This window comes from Symsagittifera roscoffensis, chromosome 10 (genome assembly GCF_963678635.1).
Source record: "Symsagittifera roscoffensis chromosome 10, txSymRosc1.1, whole genome shotgun sequence".
Lineage (NCBI taxonomy): Eukaryota > Metazoa > Xenacoelomorpha > Acoela > Convolutidae > Symsagittifera > Symsagittifera roscoffensis.
This window is the reverse complement of record NC_087071.1, coordinates 44,482,712-44,500,931: the sequence shown is the minus strand read 5'-3', so window position 1 is coordinate 44,500,931 and position 18,220 is coordinate 44,482,712. Positions and strand designations below refer to the sequence as shown.

At 32.2% G+C, this 18,220-nt stretch overlaps 1 long non-coding RNA gene across 2 annotated transcripts in view; it reads right to left on the bottom strand.

The window, feature by feature from the left end:
• Positions 1 to 6: 6 nt before the first annotated feature.
• LOC134855488 (uncharacterized) overlaps positions 7 to 18,220 on the bottom strand; it is a 29,988-nt gene continuing 11,774 nt past the window's right edge. For both annotated transcript variants that reach the window (XR_010164495.1, XR_010164496.1), the window contains exon 3: positions 7 to 217. This is a non-coding gene — a long non-coding RNA (uncharacterized LOC134855488). The remainder of the gene's footprint in view (positions 218 to 18,220) is intronic.

Below are 18,220 nucleotides of genomic sequence, written 5' to 3'. Positions count from 1 at the left end.
CCGCCACTTGTCTAGTCACGCCTGGACACAATGGACCCACTACATACAGAGCACCACCTCTGATCTCTGTTGACCTTGACTCCCCTGAAGATGACCTCTGGTGACCCTGAGAAGCGTCGGAAGAAGAGGATGGAGATGTTGGGTTGTTGTTTGAAAAGTGGCTGTTGATTTGGGCAAAGAACTGGAATAGTTGCCTTGTTCCTTCATCCACACGGCACTGAAAAACAACCATCATTTCGCCTCATGAGTTCATATTTTTTTTCCTATCAGCGACGTATGCTGAAAATTTTTAGAGGGGTGGTTTTGAAAGATTTGACCAAAAAATTGCGTTTCTTCAGCCAAAGAGTCTTAAAATCTGATTGCGCGGTCACTTTTTTGTACGAATATAAAATCATTGAAAACAAACTGTTTAAGATTGAGATATTACCACTTTCTCAAAGTACAAACCACATCCAGTTAAAAGCTGAAAAGCATATTCAAATGGTGGTTCCCTATCAAAATCTAAATGAGTTCTGAAGCAAAGACAGAAGATATTCCGAAACTAGAGTTGACTGTAGTTCTAAAAAGATTTTTGAATATAAATCTGAACAAAGTCGACATACAGCTGCAAAATTAATCAGAATATGTTATCCATCAAGATCTTAACAAGTTTCCCAAAGATTTTAAGAAAATAGATTCGAAAAGCAAAACTTAAACATTGCCCCTAAAAAGACTGCGTGCAAACAATTTTGGATGATTTTATTGAAAACAAAACTGCTAGTGTCAGGGTGAAGCCTTGAATAATCCAGCGTTTTTTTGTATCTATTGAAGAGTTTTGAATTAAAAAAAATTAAAGTTTCAAAAAACTTCAAAAAGTTGCGTGTTTTTAGCGCGCCCTCCCCCTTAAATTTAGACATATTGTCGCCTTTAGAAAAATTTTGAGGCTGGCCAGCCTCAGCCAGAAATAAATGTCGTAAAACTTATACCAAAGGGGGAACCTTTGGAGAAATTTGTCAGACAGAATTGAAGAAGGCACATACCACCCCATCCCCCCCCCCCACCTCGTCACGCTACTGGTTCCCATCATCACTAACGCTTACTGAAATTAAGCACTGAGTATATGGGCCTTTTGTGTCACAGGCTTTGGAATGTATATTAACAGGATGCTGTAACAGTATTTATGATGGAAATGTTAATTTTTAGAAAAAAATAAGTTTTGCCGTTTTTGTGAAATTCTGAAAAAAGATCAATTCAAAGAGGATAATCCAAATAAACGAGTGAAACCTCTTGGAAAAAAGGTTCTTGATCATTTTTAACGCTAAATTGCCTAAGGAACAATGATTGGCCTAGAAAAAATGGGTCTCAAATTGCCAAAGCCAATTAATTTTGAGAATTGAAACTGACCCTTACATGATTTCCTAGAAAAAATTCGAATTGTATGAGTTGACCCTAATTAAATTATCTGAATCATGGCTTAAAAAATTTGCCGGAGTTTTCTTCATTGTAAAAAAAAATCTTAAAATCTGACTGCGGTTAATTTTTTGTTTGAATACAAAATCATAGAAAACAAACAGTCTAAGAGTGAGATGTTAACACTTTTTCAAAATATAAACTACATTCAGTTAAAAAAGTGAAGTGAAATGCATACTAAAATGGTTGTTCCCTATCATCAAAATCTAAATAACTTCGCAAGCAAAGGTAGAGCATACTCCTAAATAGGAATTCACTGTAGTTCCAAAAAATTCGAACATAAACCTCAGCAAAATTGGCATACAGTTCGAAAAATAATCTGAATATGGTTTCCATTGAAGTCTAAACAAGCTTCTAAAAACAAAACTTGAACATAGCCCTTAAAAAAACTGCGTGTAAACAATTTTAGATGATTTCATTGAAAACAAAAGTGCTAGTATCAGGGTGAAGCCTTGAATATTCCGACGTCCTTTTATTATCCATTGAAGAGTTCTCAATAGAAAAAACTGAAGATTCAAAAAATTTCAAAAACTTGCTATAACATTTAACATAAAAAATTTAAAAATTTGCTCTAACATTTAGCATACAATACCGTATTGGTTAGAACAATTGGTGTGCTTCCATTCAAGTTGCAACAACTTATTGGCTCTTAAATCAGCCGCTCACGCGTTTTTATCCAGAATGATATGCCGCGTTGATTATCGCAAATGTGCCAAACTGGCAACTTTTAGATCACTGGTAAACTACCATTTAAAAATTTTAAGAGTTTTTTCATGCAACTGACCAGATTTGATGACGGAGCTTGCGATCTAATATTGATCACAAACTTTCTATGATTTGCTCAAGAGAATTTCAAAAAACAAACAACTTTCCGATTCGCATTCCTATTTTATGACTTTTTGTACTGAACACTTTCGAAAGAACGCAAAAGAACCATGAAAAACCGGGCATTGTTTTCACGCAATTCAGTTTTCAGCATTCTCCAAGAACAATTACAAAGAACCAAGTAATCTTGAATTTTTTTGAAATCTGATTCGAAAAACTAGATTACTTTTTTTCATTTTTTAAGTTTTGCATATCTTTCTAAAATATTCTCAAAGTTTTGTTTCACCTCGTGACTTGCAATACCTGTCTAGAAGCGAGATGCCCTTATTTCTATATTGCACTCCCTGTACAATACTTTTAAAGTATCATCTAATTTAAGGATCATCGAAACATTTACCTCTTTCATACGGCCTATTAATAAGAAAGAGAGATCAAATGCGAGCTGTTTAGCGTTTAACGGAAGACCGATGATGTGCTTCTCATTCAAATTTTCATGCATTGTTTTTGTGTTTTCTTTTCGGGCTATGATGAGCTAATTTTTGCTGCCTCCCCGTAGGCAATGAGGACGAATGTTGATGGGCGTTGACCTTTCTATTTAGGCGCTCAGTAAATTCTAACTTTTCCACTAATAACTATTCAAAAAAGTGGAAAAATTCTGTGAACCGTTATTTATTTTATTCATACCGGCAGATATTTGTTACCAAATACCATAGGCTAAATTGCTAATTATCCCCCAAAATTTTTCCATTCATACGAGGAAGACGTCTGCTCCCTTTTTATTACAGTTTTTCTATTAGTTTTGTATCAGATGCATACTGCAAGAAATAATTGGCATTATATCAGTAAAAAAGGAGAAGGAGATAAAAAAAATCACACCAAGCCAATTACTTGTTGCGTATGATTCGCTCTGTAGATTCTATTAGTTTTCATGCAATCGCTTTTTTGGTTAGTGCATATAGAAATTTAGTTACTTCCGTTATTTGAATCTTTGATAAGTAATATCAACACAAACGCTCTGAAACGATGGACTCGGTTCTAAAACTAGATGACGCATTTTGCTGTGCAAATAGGAAAAAACAATCCAGCCAATCTATTTTGCTTCAAAATAACTAATAACGTTTTGTCTGTAAACATTTCTACTTGGCAAAAAACTTGGAACAAAGATATTAATTGCTAAAACAACGCAAATACAAAAAGTTAGAATTATTAATTTGGTGGATCAGTGAATTCGTGAATATAGTTTTAGACAACACTATCCCGTACCTACTAAATGGTCTAATTCAGATCTGAAATAATTTTTTTCAGATCTAAATTTCAGATCTGGAATGGGTTGTGAATTGTTAAAATAACTCTTGAATACTTTAAGAATGGAACATTACGAGCTAATTTCAGATTTGAAATTTTGTTTTTCTTGATTATTTCAGATCTGAAAAATCTATTTCAGATCTACTTTCAGATCTGAAATTTAGTCTTTCTTGGTTAATTCAGATCTGAAAAATCAATGATTTTGACACAACTTTTGCTTTATTGATACTTTTGTATTTGATAGATTCTGCTAGCTACTAGCATGTACGCAGCAAATTCTCCAATGCGAGACTGCCAAAATATGTTTCCCCAAGCATGAGATAAACATTGGAAACGCATAAAGAGCGCATGAAAGTCAAAAAACTTATAGTTCTTCTAAAAGTTTTTGAAAACTTTTTATCACAGTTGAACAAGAAAAACAGTTTGTGAAATTATTCAGAATTTCTTTTCTACTGCTAGTTAATCTAAGCATAATTGTGTATAGCATAAACATCAAGTAATAAAAACCCAATTGTTTCCTCGAAATGCTTAAGTTATAAATTAACAAAAGGTTTCTCAGATCTAATTTCACATCTGAAATTTTGTTTTTGAGGTTTATTTCAGATATTTCAAATTCTTATCCAGATAAAAATTAAAGAATCTGAGAATCAATTAATGTAAGCAAAAAAAAATGTCAGATCCTGCACAGAAAATCCCCCGGGTACTTGATTGCAAGAAAATCAGTGAAACTAGAAAAAAACTTCTGTTACCGTAATAGTTTTTATCCTGCAGCATAACTGCAAGCAACCTCCTGACGTGTGGCGATTAAGCGGTGCTTACAAGTTTGAAAGTCTTTATCGACAAATTTCTTCGCTGCGTTGTTCTTTTTATATATTTGTTCCCAAAATATTAAAATGATTCTTAAGTTTAAATTCTTGTCGTTACCGTCAAAAACCAAGGCTTTAAGCTACAACAAATAACAAAAATCAATGCAAAAAGCAGTTTTTTAGCAAAAAAAGAGTCAACGTTGGTAGTTAGAAGTATCGTGCAACTAAGTTTACCTGCAAATAAGGTAATTAGTGGGGTGAGAAAAACAAACAAAAAACGATTTTTGAGAAAAAAAAACAAGGATGCATCAGCTAAAAATCAGCTCTAAATTTATCAAAAATTTCAGCTAGCCTATTTTTATTATAGCGGAAAACAAGTTCATCAAGTTCATTAAATGTCTCTTCGGATGGATTGGTCGCAGCTTGGTAATGATCAGACTTAATAGTTTCAAACACAGTATTAATTCAGTACTGGAAGAGTACTGAAATATTTTGTCTTGATTTCATCACTAATCAATGTTTTTGTGGAATTTACCCAGTACTGTTACAGTAATATTTTTAGACTGGAATAATCCGGCTAAACTGTGAGGAGAGTGGTCGAAACAAAACTTTAAGGTGTTTCGTCCGAGTTTTTTTAACTGCGGTAAATTTGATGATCAAATAGCTTTTTTTAGCTAATGGCTGTCTCGCACTTCCTATTTAATATAAGAGCCAGCGACTAGCGCTCACGTATCAAATTTTTATACAAAATCTGTTTCAATTTCAACACAGAGTTGAAAATTCATGCGTTCAAGTATCTTTGTGTCACAGAAAATTTGTATGTCTCAGCAGTTTACTTTTTGGATCTTTTAAGCAAAAATCAATTCTATTTTCCCCGATGGTCCCTAATAACAATTTCTGGCCCAATTAAGGACTAAATTAGGATATATAGGCAAAAATTAACATACCCCTATTACCCCGGAAAAACCCACAAATGCCTGCAAAGATGAAAAAAATCAGCAAAGCTTAAACAACTCAAAAAATGATCATAGATATAATAATTATTTTACTGAAGTTTCTTCCACAGTCTGAAATTTTTCTACTTCTGGCTCTTTTTTCCGGTCAACGGGATAAAAAATATTAAAAATCATCAACCAGACAAAAATCAAAAGGCCTTTTGAAGTTAAGTGTAATAAAAACTGCCTTTTAAAGTCCCAAAAGCAAGGCTGAAAAATTGAACAAATCACTGAATTACATGTAATAATACTGTGTTACTAATGATAACCTATTAAGAAAAGACTGCTCGTATCAGGGCCAAGCCCTGAATGTTCCGAATGCCTTTTAAGGTCTATGGAGCAGTAATAACATGGAAAATTTAAATGTAATAAAATAAAATGAAATTTTTTTTTCTAAAAAAGTTGAGATTTGTGAAAACATCCCCCACACGCCATATTAAGTACAAAGTGATAAATTTTGCTCCTACTAACGAATCAATTATGGCATATAATCTTCCTTGAACCAATTTGGAATGATTTCTAGAAGGAATAAACCTCGCTTCCGCGTAAGTAGCGCGAAACAAAAATGGCAATCCTTAAAACCCCATAACTTTACAAAATGAGATCACAGGTGAAAGTTCCTTTCAAACTTAAGCTTAGGACAACAATAGCTTTCGATTGATGTTAAAAAATTTTGTCAAAAATGGCTAGTTAAAAATCGAAATTTGTCTGAAGAAAAAGAACCCACCTCCAAGCACAAATATTCCGTTACTTTCGTTATGAAAGTCGGAACAAAAAAATAGTAAATGTGGCGAAACAAAAAAATAGTAACTTTTTCTGAGCCAAAATGTTTTTACACAAACTGCTTTTCAAGCTGTTCATAAGCATTTAAAGACATAAAAGTTTTAGCGTTTCTAGAAAAACTTTCGAAAATTATAAAAATTGCAAGTTTTAAGCATTTAGCAGCACATGGCAATCAGTAGATCAGCACAGAGTGATCGATAAATAAATTTTATCTGATTAGGAAGGTATTAAAAAATCGCATTCCGAAGTGATGCAGACCAGAGAATTTTCTACAACATGCTATAAATATCATGTCTTAAACATGTCTTATATTCGGCTTAGTGTAGAATTCCATAGGAAAGGCTGGTATATAGAGTAGAATGGCATAATTTAAAATGGTATAGGTTAGATTGGTATATAGGGTAGAATGGTATAGTCTAGATTAGAATAGAGTAGATTGCCCTGCTACCATAAAAAACCCAAAAAAAACCTCAATCAATTTTGAAATATTGGTAGACGAAACCTTTGGGATATTGATTGAAAAAAAATTTTGGAAAAAAAATTATTTTTCCAGTTTTTTTAGTTTTGCTGCAACTTGCTAGTGCCCTGAAGTCACCATACTTTCAAGTTCGATCTAATTTTTTATTTTCATAATTTAAGATCCGAACAATTATTTACTAAAACTATAAATAATGTTAATGCAAAAGGAAGTTTTTTTTGAAACAGTGCAAAAAAATATTACCACCGATTTTTGCAAATTAATAAGCGCGTAGATTGAGTCGCAAGAATCTGACAGACACACTGCAGGAGGAGGTTTGCTATTTAGGTTGAAGTAGTAAAACCACATTGATTTGTTTTGAACAATGAGGATCTACTTAACAATCGCCCTTCCTTTGGTATCTAAAAATTACCACCCCTATAAATAAAAACAGTAAATAGCACTAGAGTTTTTTATTGTTCCGACTTTTGATACGAAAGTAACGGAATATTTGTGCTCGGGGTGGTTGTTTTTCTTCAGACAAATTTCGACTTTTTAACTAGCCATTTTTGACGGAATTTTTTATTATAATTTAAAAAATATTGTTGCCCTGAGCTCAAACTTGAAAAGATATTTCACCTGTGATCATTTTTCATAAAGTTATGGGGGTTTAAAGATTGCCATTTTGGCCAATTTGGGACAATTAACGCGCGATATATTTCGCGCTATTAACGCGTAAGCGGAGAGTTAATCCGTCTTAAAATCGTTCCAAATTCGTTGAAAGAAGCTTATTTGCCATAATTGAAATGTTACAAGGAGCGAAATCTATCTTTTTTTTAATATGGCGTGTGGGGGGATGAATTTCATAAAAAATTTCAAATTTTAGAAAACTTTTTTTTTTTCATTTTATTTTAATACATTTATTTTTTTGACTTGTTGACTTGCTTTGTTATTAAGTTTGTCTTGACTACCAAACAAGCAAAAACAATATCTCTTGTAAATTGATATTTTTTAGGCCGAAAACCAACCCTGTGGAACAACAGCCGCAACATGCACGAAAGATGTGGAGATTGCATTCGGATACGGAGCAGAAACAGACACGATCTTCCTCCAACGAGAGGTATAAAAATTTCTTTATTTCAACATCGATACCAGCATTAATTTTTTCGAGTTATTGGCTTTCAAGGTTTTTCAATTCTTAGTAAATTAGTTCGATCAAGTCGACGCTTCAATTTTTCAGTCGATCAGCAATTATGATTGTTGTAAACTTTGAATGCATTTTCCCAGTGTTTTCAAAAAGGTATCTTATGTTTCCTGGTAGGCTTCCTGGATGGCTCCTGCTAGAAAAACAGCATTTCGCTGAATTTTTTGATTTCCTGGTAGGAAGTTCAATGTTTTGCCTGTTATGTGAATTGAGAATAAAGAGTTATTTCCTAATTTTTTTTGTCGCTAAATCAGTTTTTTTTTCATGCTAAATTTTAAATTTTTTGCCCATAACGTAGTCCAGACACATCATTTTCAAAAACAAGAATGAAACTTCACAATGAATGTTTACGGTAACGTCAAAATAATATATGTTTTTTGGATAATAATATAAATTTAAATCTGCCCAAAACACTGGCTACATTTTTAACCACTGGACTTAAAAGTTGGATAGCCACTTATGATTTCATAGCCACTCATGATTTTTTTTCGTGAAACTACTGAAAAAAGTTTAATGTACCTAACAATTCTCATTATGAAGTTTACTCTATTTCATCTATTGGTCTCATCTTTTGAGAAAGTTCTGCGTTGTTTTGATTTTAGTCAAAACACGAAAATATAAAGGTAAGCAATTCACGCCTTAAAATTGACTCAATTCTTTTTAGAAACACATTTTTTGCAAGATTTGTTTCTGTACTATTTTGGTATTTTTAAGGTGTTCAAAACAACGAGACAAGTAAAAAAATCTAAAATTAATGATTCGAAGCGTATAAAACGTTTTTTTCCCAGAAATTTCGTTGTTTTATTTCTAGCCAAAAATTCGACTTCTCAGAAATTTAGGTTTTTCTTGAAAAATTTATTAGGTAGGGGAGCGACTTCGTTCGTAAAGTTTGCATTTGCTCATCTCTTTCTGTGTTCAAATATTCTTCATTTGAGCAGATATTCAGTACTGGATGCCAACGGGTATATTGTCTAAAATGCCCCATTAAATTCTCATTCATACGAGAAAAAAGGCAATTTTTTCTCTTCTAACGTTTTGCTAATTGGTCTCAGATGAGATTGTGCAAATTTTATAACCATAAAATCAGGACTATTCGTGACACACCCCTGTTGTGCACAAATTAAGATATCTATTTTACTACAACAGAAGTTAACGTCCCAGTAAAAAACTGAAAGAGAGCAGGGGAGTTTGAGATCTGATGGTTAAATCCATACCATTGTTATACCGTTTTTTTCGCTCTGATTTTTTCCACGGTAACTTCAAACCACTTTATTTGGGTATTTTTTACTTCTAAAAAAAACTTGAACATAGCCCTTAAAAAAATGCGTGTAAACAATTTTGGATGATTTAATTGAAACAAAAGTGCTAGTATCAGGGTGAAGCCTTGAATATTCCGACGTCCTTTTATTATCCATTGAAGAATTCTCAATAGAAAAAACTGAAGATTCAAAAAATTTCAAAAATTTGCTGTAACACTTAACATGAAAAATTTGAAAAATTGCTCCAACATTTAGCATACAATACCGTATTGGTTAGAACAATTGGTGTGCTTCCATTCAAGTTGTAACAACTTATTGGCTCTTAAATCAGCCGCTCACGCGTTTATATTCAAAATGATACGGCGCGTTGATTATCGCAAATGTGCCAAACTGGCAACTTTTAGATCACTGGTAAAATACTGGTTAAAAATTTTAAGAATTTTTTTATGCTACTGACCAGATTTGATGACGGAGCTTGCAATCTAATATTGATCACAAACTTTCTATGATTTGCTGAAGAGAATTTCAAAAAACAAACAACTTTCCGATTCGCATTCCTATTTTATGACTTTTTGTACTGAACACTTTCGAAAGAACGCAAAAGAACCATGAGAAACCAGGCTTTGTTTTCACGCAATTGAGTTATCTCCAAGAACTATTACAAAGAACCAGGTAATCTTGAATTTTTTTGAAATCAGATTGAAAAAACTAGGTAACTTTTTTTTCATTTTTTTAAAAAGTTTTGCATATCTTTCTAAAATTTTCTCAAAGTTTTGTTTCACCTTGTGATTTTGCATAACCTTGTCTAGAAGCGAGATGCCCTTATTTTTATATTGCACTCCCTGTACAATACTTTTAAAGTATCATCTAATTTATTGATGATTGAAACATTTATCTCCTTAAGACGGTTTATTCATAAGAAAGAAAGACCAAATGCGAGCTGTTTAGCTTTTAAAGGAGGACCGATGATGTGCTTCTCATCCAAGTTTTCATGCATTGTTTTTGTGTTTTCTTTTCGGGCTATGATGAACTAACTTTTGCTGCCTCCCCGTAGGCAATGAGGACGAATGTTGATGGGCGTTGACCTTTCTATTTAGGCGCTCCGTAAATTCTAACTTTTCCACTAATAACTATTCAAAAAAGTGGAAAAATTCTGTGAACCGTTATTTATTTTATTCATACGGGCAGATATTTGTTACCAAATACCATAGGCTAAATTGCTAATTATCCCCCAAAATTTTTCCATTCATACGAGGAAGACGTCTGCTCCCTTTTTATTACAGTTTTTCTATTAGTTTTGTATCAGATGCATACTGCAAGAAATAATTGGCATTATATCAGTAAAAAAGGAGAAGGAGATAAAAAAAATCACACCAAGCCAATTACTTGTTGCGTATGATTCGCTCTGTAGATTCTAGTAGTTTTCATGCAATCGCTTTTTTGGTTAGTGCATATAGAAATTTAGTTACTTCCGTTATTTGAATCTTTGTCTGATTATTGTCTCTTATTTGATTATTGTCTGATTATTGATTATTTGAATCTTTGTCTGATATTTACTGGAATTTTATCTGATTAGGAAGGTATTAAAAAATCGCATTCCGAAGTGATGCAGACCAGAGAATTTTCTACAACATGCTATAAATTTGATCAAGTCGACGCTTCAATTTTTCAGTCGATCAGCAATTATGATTGTTGTAAACTTTGAATGCATTTTCCCAGTGTTTTCAAAAATGTATCTTATGTTTCCTGGTAGGCTTCCTGGATGGCTCCTGCTAGAAAAACAGCATTTCGCTGAATTTTTTGATTTCCTGGTAGGAAGTTCAATGTTTGCCTGTTATGTGAATTGAGAATAAAGAGTTATTTCCTAATTTTTTTTGTCGCTAAATCAGTTTTTTTTTTCATGCTAAATTTTAAATTTTTTGCCCATAACGTAGTCCAGACACATCATTTTCAAAAACAAGAATGAAACTTCACAATGAATGTTTACGGTAACGTCAAAATAATATATGTTTTTTGGATAATAATATAAACTTAAATCTGCCCAAAACACTGGCTACATTTTTAACCACTGGACTTAAAAGTTGGATAGCCACTTATGATTTCATAGCCACTCATGATTTTTTTTTCTTGAAACTACTGAAAAAAGTTTAATGTACCTAAAAATTCTCATTATGAAGTTTACTCTATTTCATCTATTGGTCTCATCTTTTGAGAAAGTTCTGCGTTGTTTTGATTTTAGTCAAAACACGAAAATATAAAGGTAAGCAATTCACGCCTTAAAATTGACTCAATTCTTTTTAGAAACACATTTTTTGCAAGATTTGTTTCTGTACTATTTTGGTATTTTTAAGGTGTTCAAAACAACGAGACAAGTAAAAAAATATAAAATTAATGATTCGAAGCGTATAAAACGTTTTTTTTTTCCAGAAATTTCGTTGTTTTATTTCTAGCCAAAAATTCTACTTCTCAGAAATTTAGGTTTTTCTTGAAAAATTTATTAGGTAGGGGAGCGACTTCGTTCGTAAAGTTTGCATTTGCTCATCTCTTTCTGTGTTCAAATATTCTTCATTTGAGCAGAGATTCAGTACTGGATGCCAACGGGTAAATTGTCTAAAATGCCCCATTAAATTCTCATTCATACGAGAAAAAAGGCAATTTTTTCTCTTCTAACGTTTTGCTAATTGGTCTCAAATGAGATTGTGCAAATTTTATAACCATAAAATCAGGACTATTTGTGACACACCCCTGTTGTGCACAAATTAAGATATCTATTTTACTACAACAGAAGTTAACGTCCCAGTAAAATGGAACTACAAGAAAAGAAAACTTAATCCAAAAATTTTTAAAACTAATTGACTGAACTTTGTTTATTGTGATCTTGTAAGAGAATTTCAGAGTTTTTGAAATTTTCTAGAGGGGGAAATGTGGTGGTAGTGAGTAGACCACCTAAGATAGAGGACGTTAAAACTTATTATTATTATTAATGTTAGAGATCATTTGAATAACACTAATTAAAGACCTGTCAATCACGTTGATTGTTCTAACAACTTGATGGTGCTAAAAATTGAAACTCACTCTGTGCTAATTATTGAGAGAATCTAGTTATCTTCTATTCTTTGATCCATACTTACTTATTAAACTTTACTATTAATTCAACTGTATTATTAGTCTAGTTTTCAGATAAGATTTAGGGATTATCACAAAGGCACAATGATTGGCCTAGAAAAATCCAAAGCCAATTAATTTTCAGAATTGTAATTGACCCTTATATGATTTCCGAGAAAAAATTAGAATTATATGAGTTGACTTTAATTAAATTATCTGAACCATGGTTCAAAAAATTTGCCGGAGTTTTCTTCATTGTAATAAGAAAAATCTTAAGATCTGATTGCGGTTAATTTTTTGTTTGAATACAAAATCATAGAAAACAAACAGTCTAAGATTGAGATGTTAACACTTTTTCAAAATATAAACCACATTCAGTTAAAAAAGTGAAGTGAAATACATACTAAAATGGTTGTTCCCTTTCAAAATCTAAAGAACTTCGCAAGCAAAGGTAGAGCATACTCCTAAACAAGAATTCACTGTAGTTCCAAAAAAATTCGAACATAAACCACAGCAAAGTTGGCTTACAATTGCAAAAATAATTCGAATATGGTTTCCATCAAAGTCTAAACATTTTTTCAAAACATTTTGAGAAGATAGCTTCTAAAAACAAAACTTGAACATAGCCCTTAAAAAAACTGCGTGTAAACAATTTTGGATGATTTAATTGAAACAAAAGTGCTAGTATCAGGGTGAAGCCTTGAATATTCCGACGTTCTTTTATTATCCATTGAAGAATTCTCAATAGAAAAAACTGAAGATTCAAAAAATTTCAAAAATTTGCTGTAACACTTAACATGAAAAATTTGAAAATTTGCTCCAACATTTAGCATACAATACCGTATTGGTTAGAACAATTGGTGTGCTTCCATTCAAGTTGTAACAACTTATTGGCTCTTAAATCAGCCGCTCACGCGTTTATATTCAAAATGATATGGCGCGTTGATTATCGCAAATGTGCCAAACTGGCAACTTTTAGATCACTGGTAAAATACTGGTTAAAAATTTTAAGAATTTTTTTATGCTACTGACCAGATTTGATGACGGAGCTTGCAATCTAATATTGATCACAAACTTTCTATGATTTGCTGAAGAGAATTTCAAAAAACAAACAACTTTCCGATTCGCATTCCTATTTTATGACTTTTTGTACTGAACACTTTCGAAAGAACGCAAAAGAACCATGAGAAACCGGGCTTTGCTTTCACGCAATTGAGTTATCTCCAAGAACTATTACAAAGAATCAGGTAATCTTGAATTTTTTTGAAATCAGATTGAAAAAACTAGGTAACTTTTTTTCATTTTTTTAAAAAGTTTTGCATATCTTTCTAAAATTTTCTCAAAGTTTTGTTTCACCTTGTGGTTTTGCATAACCTTGTCTAGAAGCGAGATGCCCTTATATTTATATTGCACTCCCTGTACAATAATTTTAAAGTATCATCTAATTTATTGATGATTGAAACATTTATCTCCTTAAGACGGTTTATTCATAAGAAAGAAAGACCAAATGCGAGCTGTTTAGCTTTTAAAGGAGGACCGATGATGTGCTTCTCATCCAAGTTTTCATGCATTGTTTTTGTGTTTTCTTTTCGGGCTATGATGAGCTAATTTTTGCTGCCTCCCCGTAGGCAATGAGAACGAATGTTGATGGGCGTTGACCTTTTGACCTTTCTATTTAGGCGCTCCGTAAATTCTAACTTTTTCACTAATAACTATTCAAAAAAGTGGAAAAATTCTGTGAACCGTTATTTATTTTATTCATACCGGCAGATATTTGTTACCAAATACCATAGGCTAAATTGCTAATTATCCCACCAAAATTTTTCCATTCATACGAGGAAGACGTCTGCTCCCTTTTTATTACAGTTTTTCTATTAGTTTTGTATCAGATGCATACTGCAAGAAATAATTGGCATTATATCAGTAAAAAAGGAAAAGGAGATAAAAAAAATCACACCAAGCCAATTACTTGTTGCGTATGATTCGCTCTGTAGATTCTAGTAGTTTTCATGCAATCGCTTTTTTGGTTAGTGCATATAGAAATTTAGTTACTTCCGTTATTTGAATCTTTGATAAGTAATATCAACACAAACGCTCTGAAACGATGGACTCGGTTCTAAAACTAGATGACGCATTTTGCTGTGCAAATAGGAAAAAACAATCCAGCCAATCTATTTTGCTTCAAAATAACTAATAACGTTTTGTCTGTAAACATTTCTACTTGGCAAAAAACTTGGAACAAAGATATTAATTGCTAAAACAACGCAAATACAAAAAGTTAGAATTATTAATTTGGTGGATCAGTGAATTCGTGAATATAGTTTTAGACAACACTATCCCGTACCTACTAAATGGTCTAATTCAGATCTGAAATAATTTTTTTCAGATCTAAATTTCAGATCTGGAATGGGTTGTGAATTGTTAAAATAACTCTTGAATACTTTAAGAATGGAACATTACGAGCTAATTTCAGATTTGAAATTTTGTTTTTCTTGATTATTTCAGATCTGAAAAATCTATTTCAGATCTACTTTCAGATCTGAAATTTAGTCTTTCTTGGTTAATTCAGATCTGAAAAATCAATGATTTTGACACAACTTTTGCTTTATTGATACTTTTGTATTTGATAGATTCTGCTAGCTACTAGCATGTACGCAGCAAATTCTCCAATGCGAGACTGCCAAAATATGTTTCCCCAAGCATGAGATAAACATTGGAAACGCATAAAGAGCGCATGAAAGTCAAAAAACTTATAGTTCTTCTAAAAGTTTTTGAAAACTTTTTATCACAGTTGAACAAGAAAAACAGTTTGTGAAATTATTCAGAATTTCTTTTCTACTGCTAGTTAATCTAAGCATAATTGTGTATAGTATAAACATCAAGTAATAAGAACCCAATTGTTTCCTCGAAATGCTTAAGTTATAAATTAACAAAAGGTTTCTCAGATCTAATTTCACATCTGAAATTTTGTTTTTGAGGTTTATTTCAGATATTTCAAATTCTTATCCAGATAAAAATTAAAGAATCTGAGAATCAATTAAGGTAAGCAAAAAAAATGTCAGATCCTGCACAGAAAATCCCCCGGGTACTTGATTGCAAGAAAATCAGTGAAACTAGAAAAAAACTTCTGTTACCGTAATAGTTTTTATCCTGCAGCATAACTGCAAGCAACCTCCTGACGTGTGGCGATTAAGCGGTGCTTACAAGTTTGAAAGTCTTTATCGACAAATTTCTTCGCTGCGTTGTTCTTTTTATATATTTGTTCCCAAAATATTAAAATGATTCTTAAGTTTAAATTCTTGTCGTTACCGTCAAAAACCAAGTCTTTAAGCTACAACAAATAACAAAAATCATGCAAAAAGCAGTTTTTTTAGCAAAAAAAGAGTCAACGTTGGTAGTTAGAAGTATCGTGCAACTAAGTTTACCTGCAAATAAGGTAATTAGTGGGGTGAGAAAAACAAACAAAAAACGATTTTTGAGAAAAAAAAACAAGGATGCATCAGCTAAAAATCAGCTCTAAATTTATTAAAAATTTCAGCTAGCCTATTTTTATTATAGCGGAAAATAAGTTCATCAAGTTCATTAAATGTCTCTTCGGATGGATTGGTCGCAGCTTGGTAATGATCAGACTTAATAGTTTCAAACACAGTATTAATTCAGTACTGGAAGAGTACTGAAATATTGTCTTGATTTCATCACTAATCAATGTTTTTGTGAAATTTACCCAGTACTGTTACAGTAATATTTTTAGACTGGAATAATCCGGCTAAACTGTGAGGAGAGTGGTCCAAACAAAACTTTAAGGTGTTTCGTCCGAGTTTTTTTTAACTGCGGTAAATTTGATGATCAAATAGCTTTTTTTAGCTAATGGCTGTCTCGCACTTCCTATTTAATATAAGAGCCAGCGACTAGCGCTCACGTATCAAATTTTTATACAAAATCTGTTTCAATTTCAACACAGAGTTAAAAATTCATGCGTTCAAGTATCTTTGTGACACAGAAAATTTGTATGCCTCAGCAGTTTACTTTTTGGATCTTTTAAGCAAAAATCAATTCTATTTTCCCCGATGGTCCCTAATAACAATTTCTGGCCCAATTAAGGACTAAATTAGGAGATATAGGCAAAAATTAACATACCCCTATTAACCCAGAAAAACCCACAAATGCCTGCAAAGATGAAAAAAATCAGCAAAGATTAAACAACTCAAAAAATGATCATAGATATAATAATTATTTTACTGAAGTTTCTTCCACAGTCTGAAATTTTTTACTTCTGGCTCTTTTTTCCGGTCAACGGGCTAAAAAACATTAAAAATCATCAACTAGACAAAAACCAAAAGGCCCTTTGAAGTTAAGTGTAATAAAAACTGCCTTTTAACGTCCCAAAAGCAAGGCTGAAAAATTGAACAAATCACTGAATTACGTGTAATAATACTGTGTTACTAATGATCACATATTAAGAAAAGACTGCTCGTATCAGGGCCAAGCCCTGAATGTTCCGAATGCCTTTTAAGGTCTATGGAGCAGTAATAACATGGAAAATTTAAATGTAATAAAATAAAATGAAATTTTTTTTTCTAAAAAATTTGAGATTTGTGAAAACATCCCCCACACGCCATATTAAGTACAAAGTGATAAATTTTGCTCCTACTAACGAATCAATTATGGCATATAATCTTCCTTGGACCAATTTGGAATGATTTCTAGAAGGAATAAACCTCGCTTCCGCGTAAATAGCGCGAAACAAAAATGGCAATCCTTAAAACCATAACTTTACAAAATGAGATCACAGGTGAAAGTTCCTTTCAAACTTAAGCTTAGGACAACAATAGCTTTCGATTGATGTAAGAAAATTCTGTCAAAAATGGCTAGTTAAAAATCGAAATTTGTCTGAAGAAAAAGAACCCACCTCCAAGCACAAATATTCCGTTACTTTCGTTATGAAAGTCGGAACAAAAAAATAGTAAATGTGGCGAAACAAAAAAATAGTAACTTTTTCTGAGCCAAAATATTTTTACACAAACTGCTTTTCAAGCTGTTCATAAGCATTTAAAGACATAAAAGTTTTAGCGTTTCTAGAAAAACTTTCGAAAATTATAAAAATTGTAAGTTTTAAGCATTTAGCAGCACATGGCAATCAGTAGATCAGCACAGAGTGATCGATAAATAAATTTTATCTGATTAGGAAGGTATTAAAAAATCGCATTCCGAAGTGATGCAGACCAGAGAATTTTCTACAACATGCTATAAATATCATGTCTTAAACATGTCTTACATTCGGCTTAGTGTAGAATTCCATAGGGTAGGCTGGTATATAGAGTAGAATGGCATAATTTAAAATGGTATAGGTTAAATTGGTATATAGGGTAGAATGGTATAGTCTAGATTAGAATAGAGTAGATTGCCCTGCTACCATAAAAAACCCAAAAAAAACCTCAATCAATTTTGAAATATTGGTAGACGAAACCTTTGGGATATTGATTGAAAAAAAATTTTGGAAAAAAAATTATTTTTCCAGTTTCTTTAGTTTTGCTGCAACTTGCTAGTGCCCTGACGTCACTATACTTTCAAGTTCGATCTAATTTTTTATTTTCATAATTTAAGATCCGAACAATTATTTACTAAAACTATAAATAATGTTAATGCAAAAGGAAGTTTTTTTTGAAAAAGTGCAAAAAAATATTACCACCGATTTTTGCAAATTAATAAGCGCGTAGATTGAGTCGCAAGAATCTGACAGACACACTGCAGGAGGAGGTTTGCTATTTAGGTTGAAGTAGTAAAACCACATTGATTTGTTTTGAACAATGAGGATCTACTTAACAATCGCCCTTCCTTTGGTATCTATTTAAAAATTACCACCCCTATAAATAAAAACAGTAAATAGCACAAGAGTTTTTTAATGTTCCGACTTTTGATACGAAAGTAACGGAATATTTGTGCTCGGGGTGGGTGTTTTTCTTCAGACAAATTTCGACTTTTTAACTAGCCATTTTTGACGGAATTTTTTTTATATAATTTAAAAAATATTG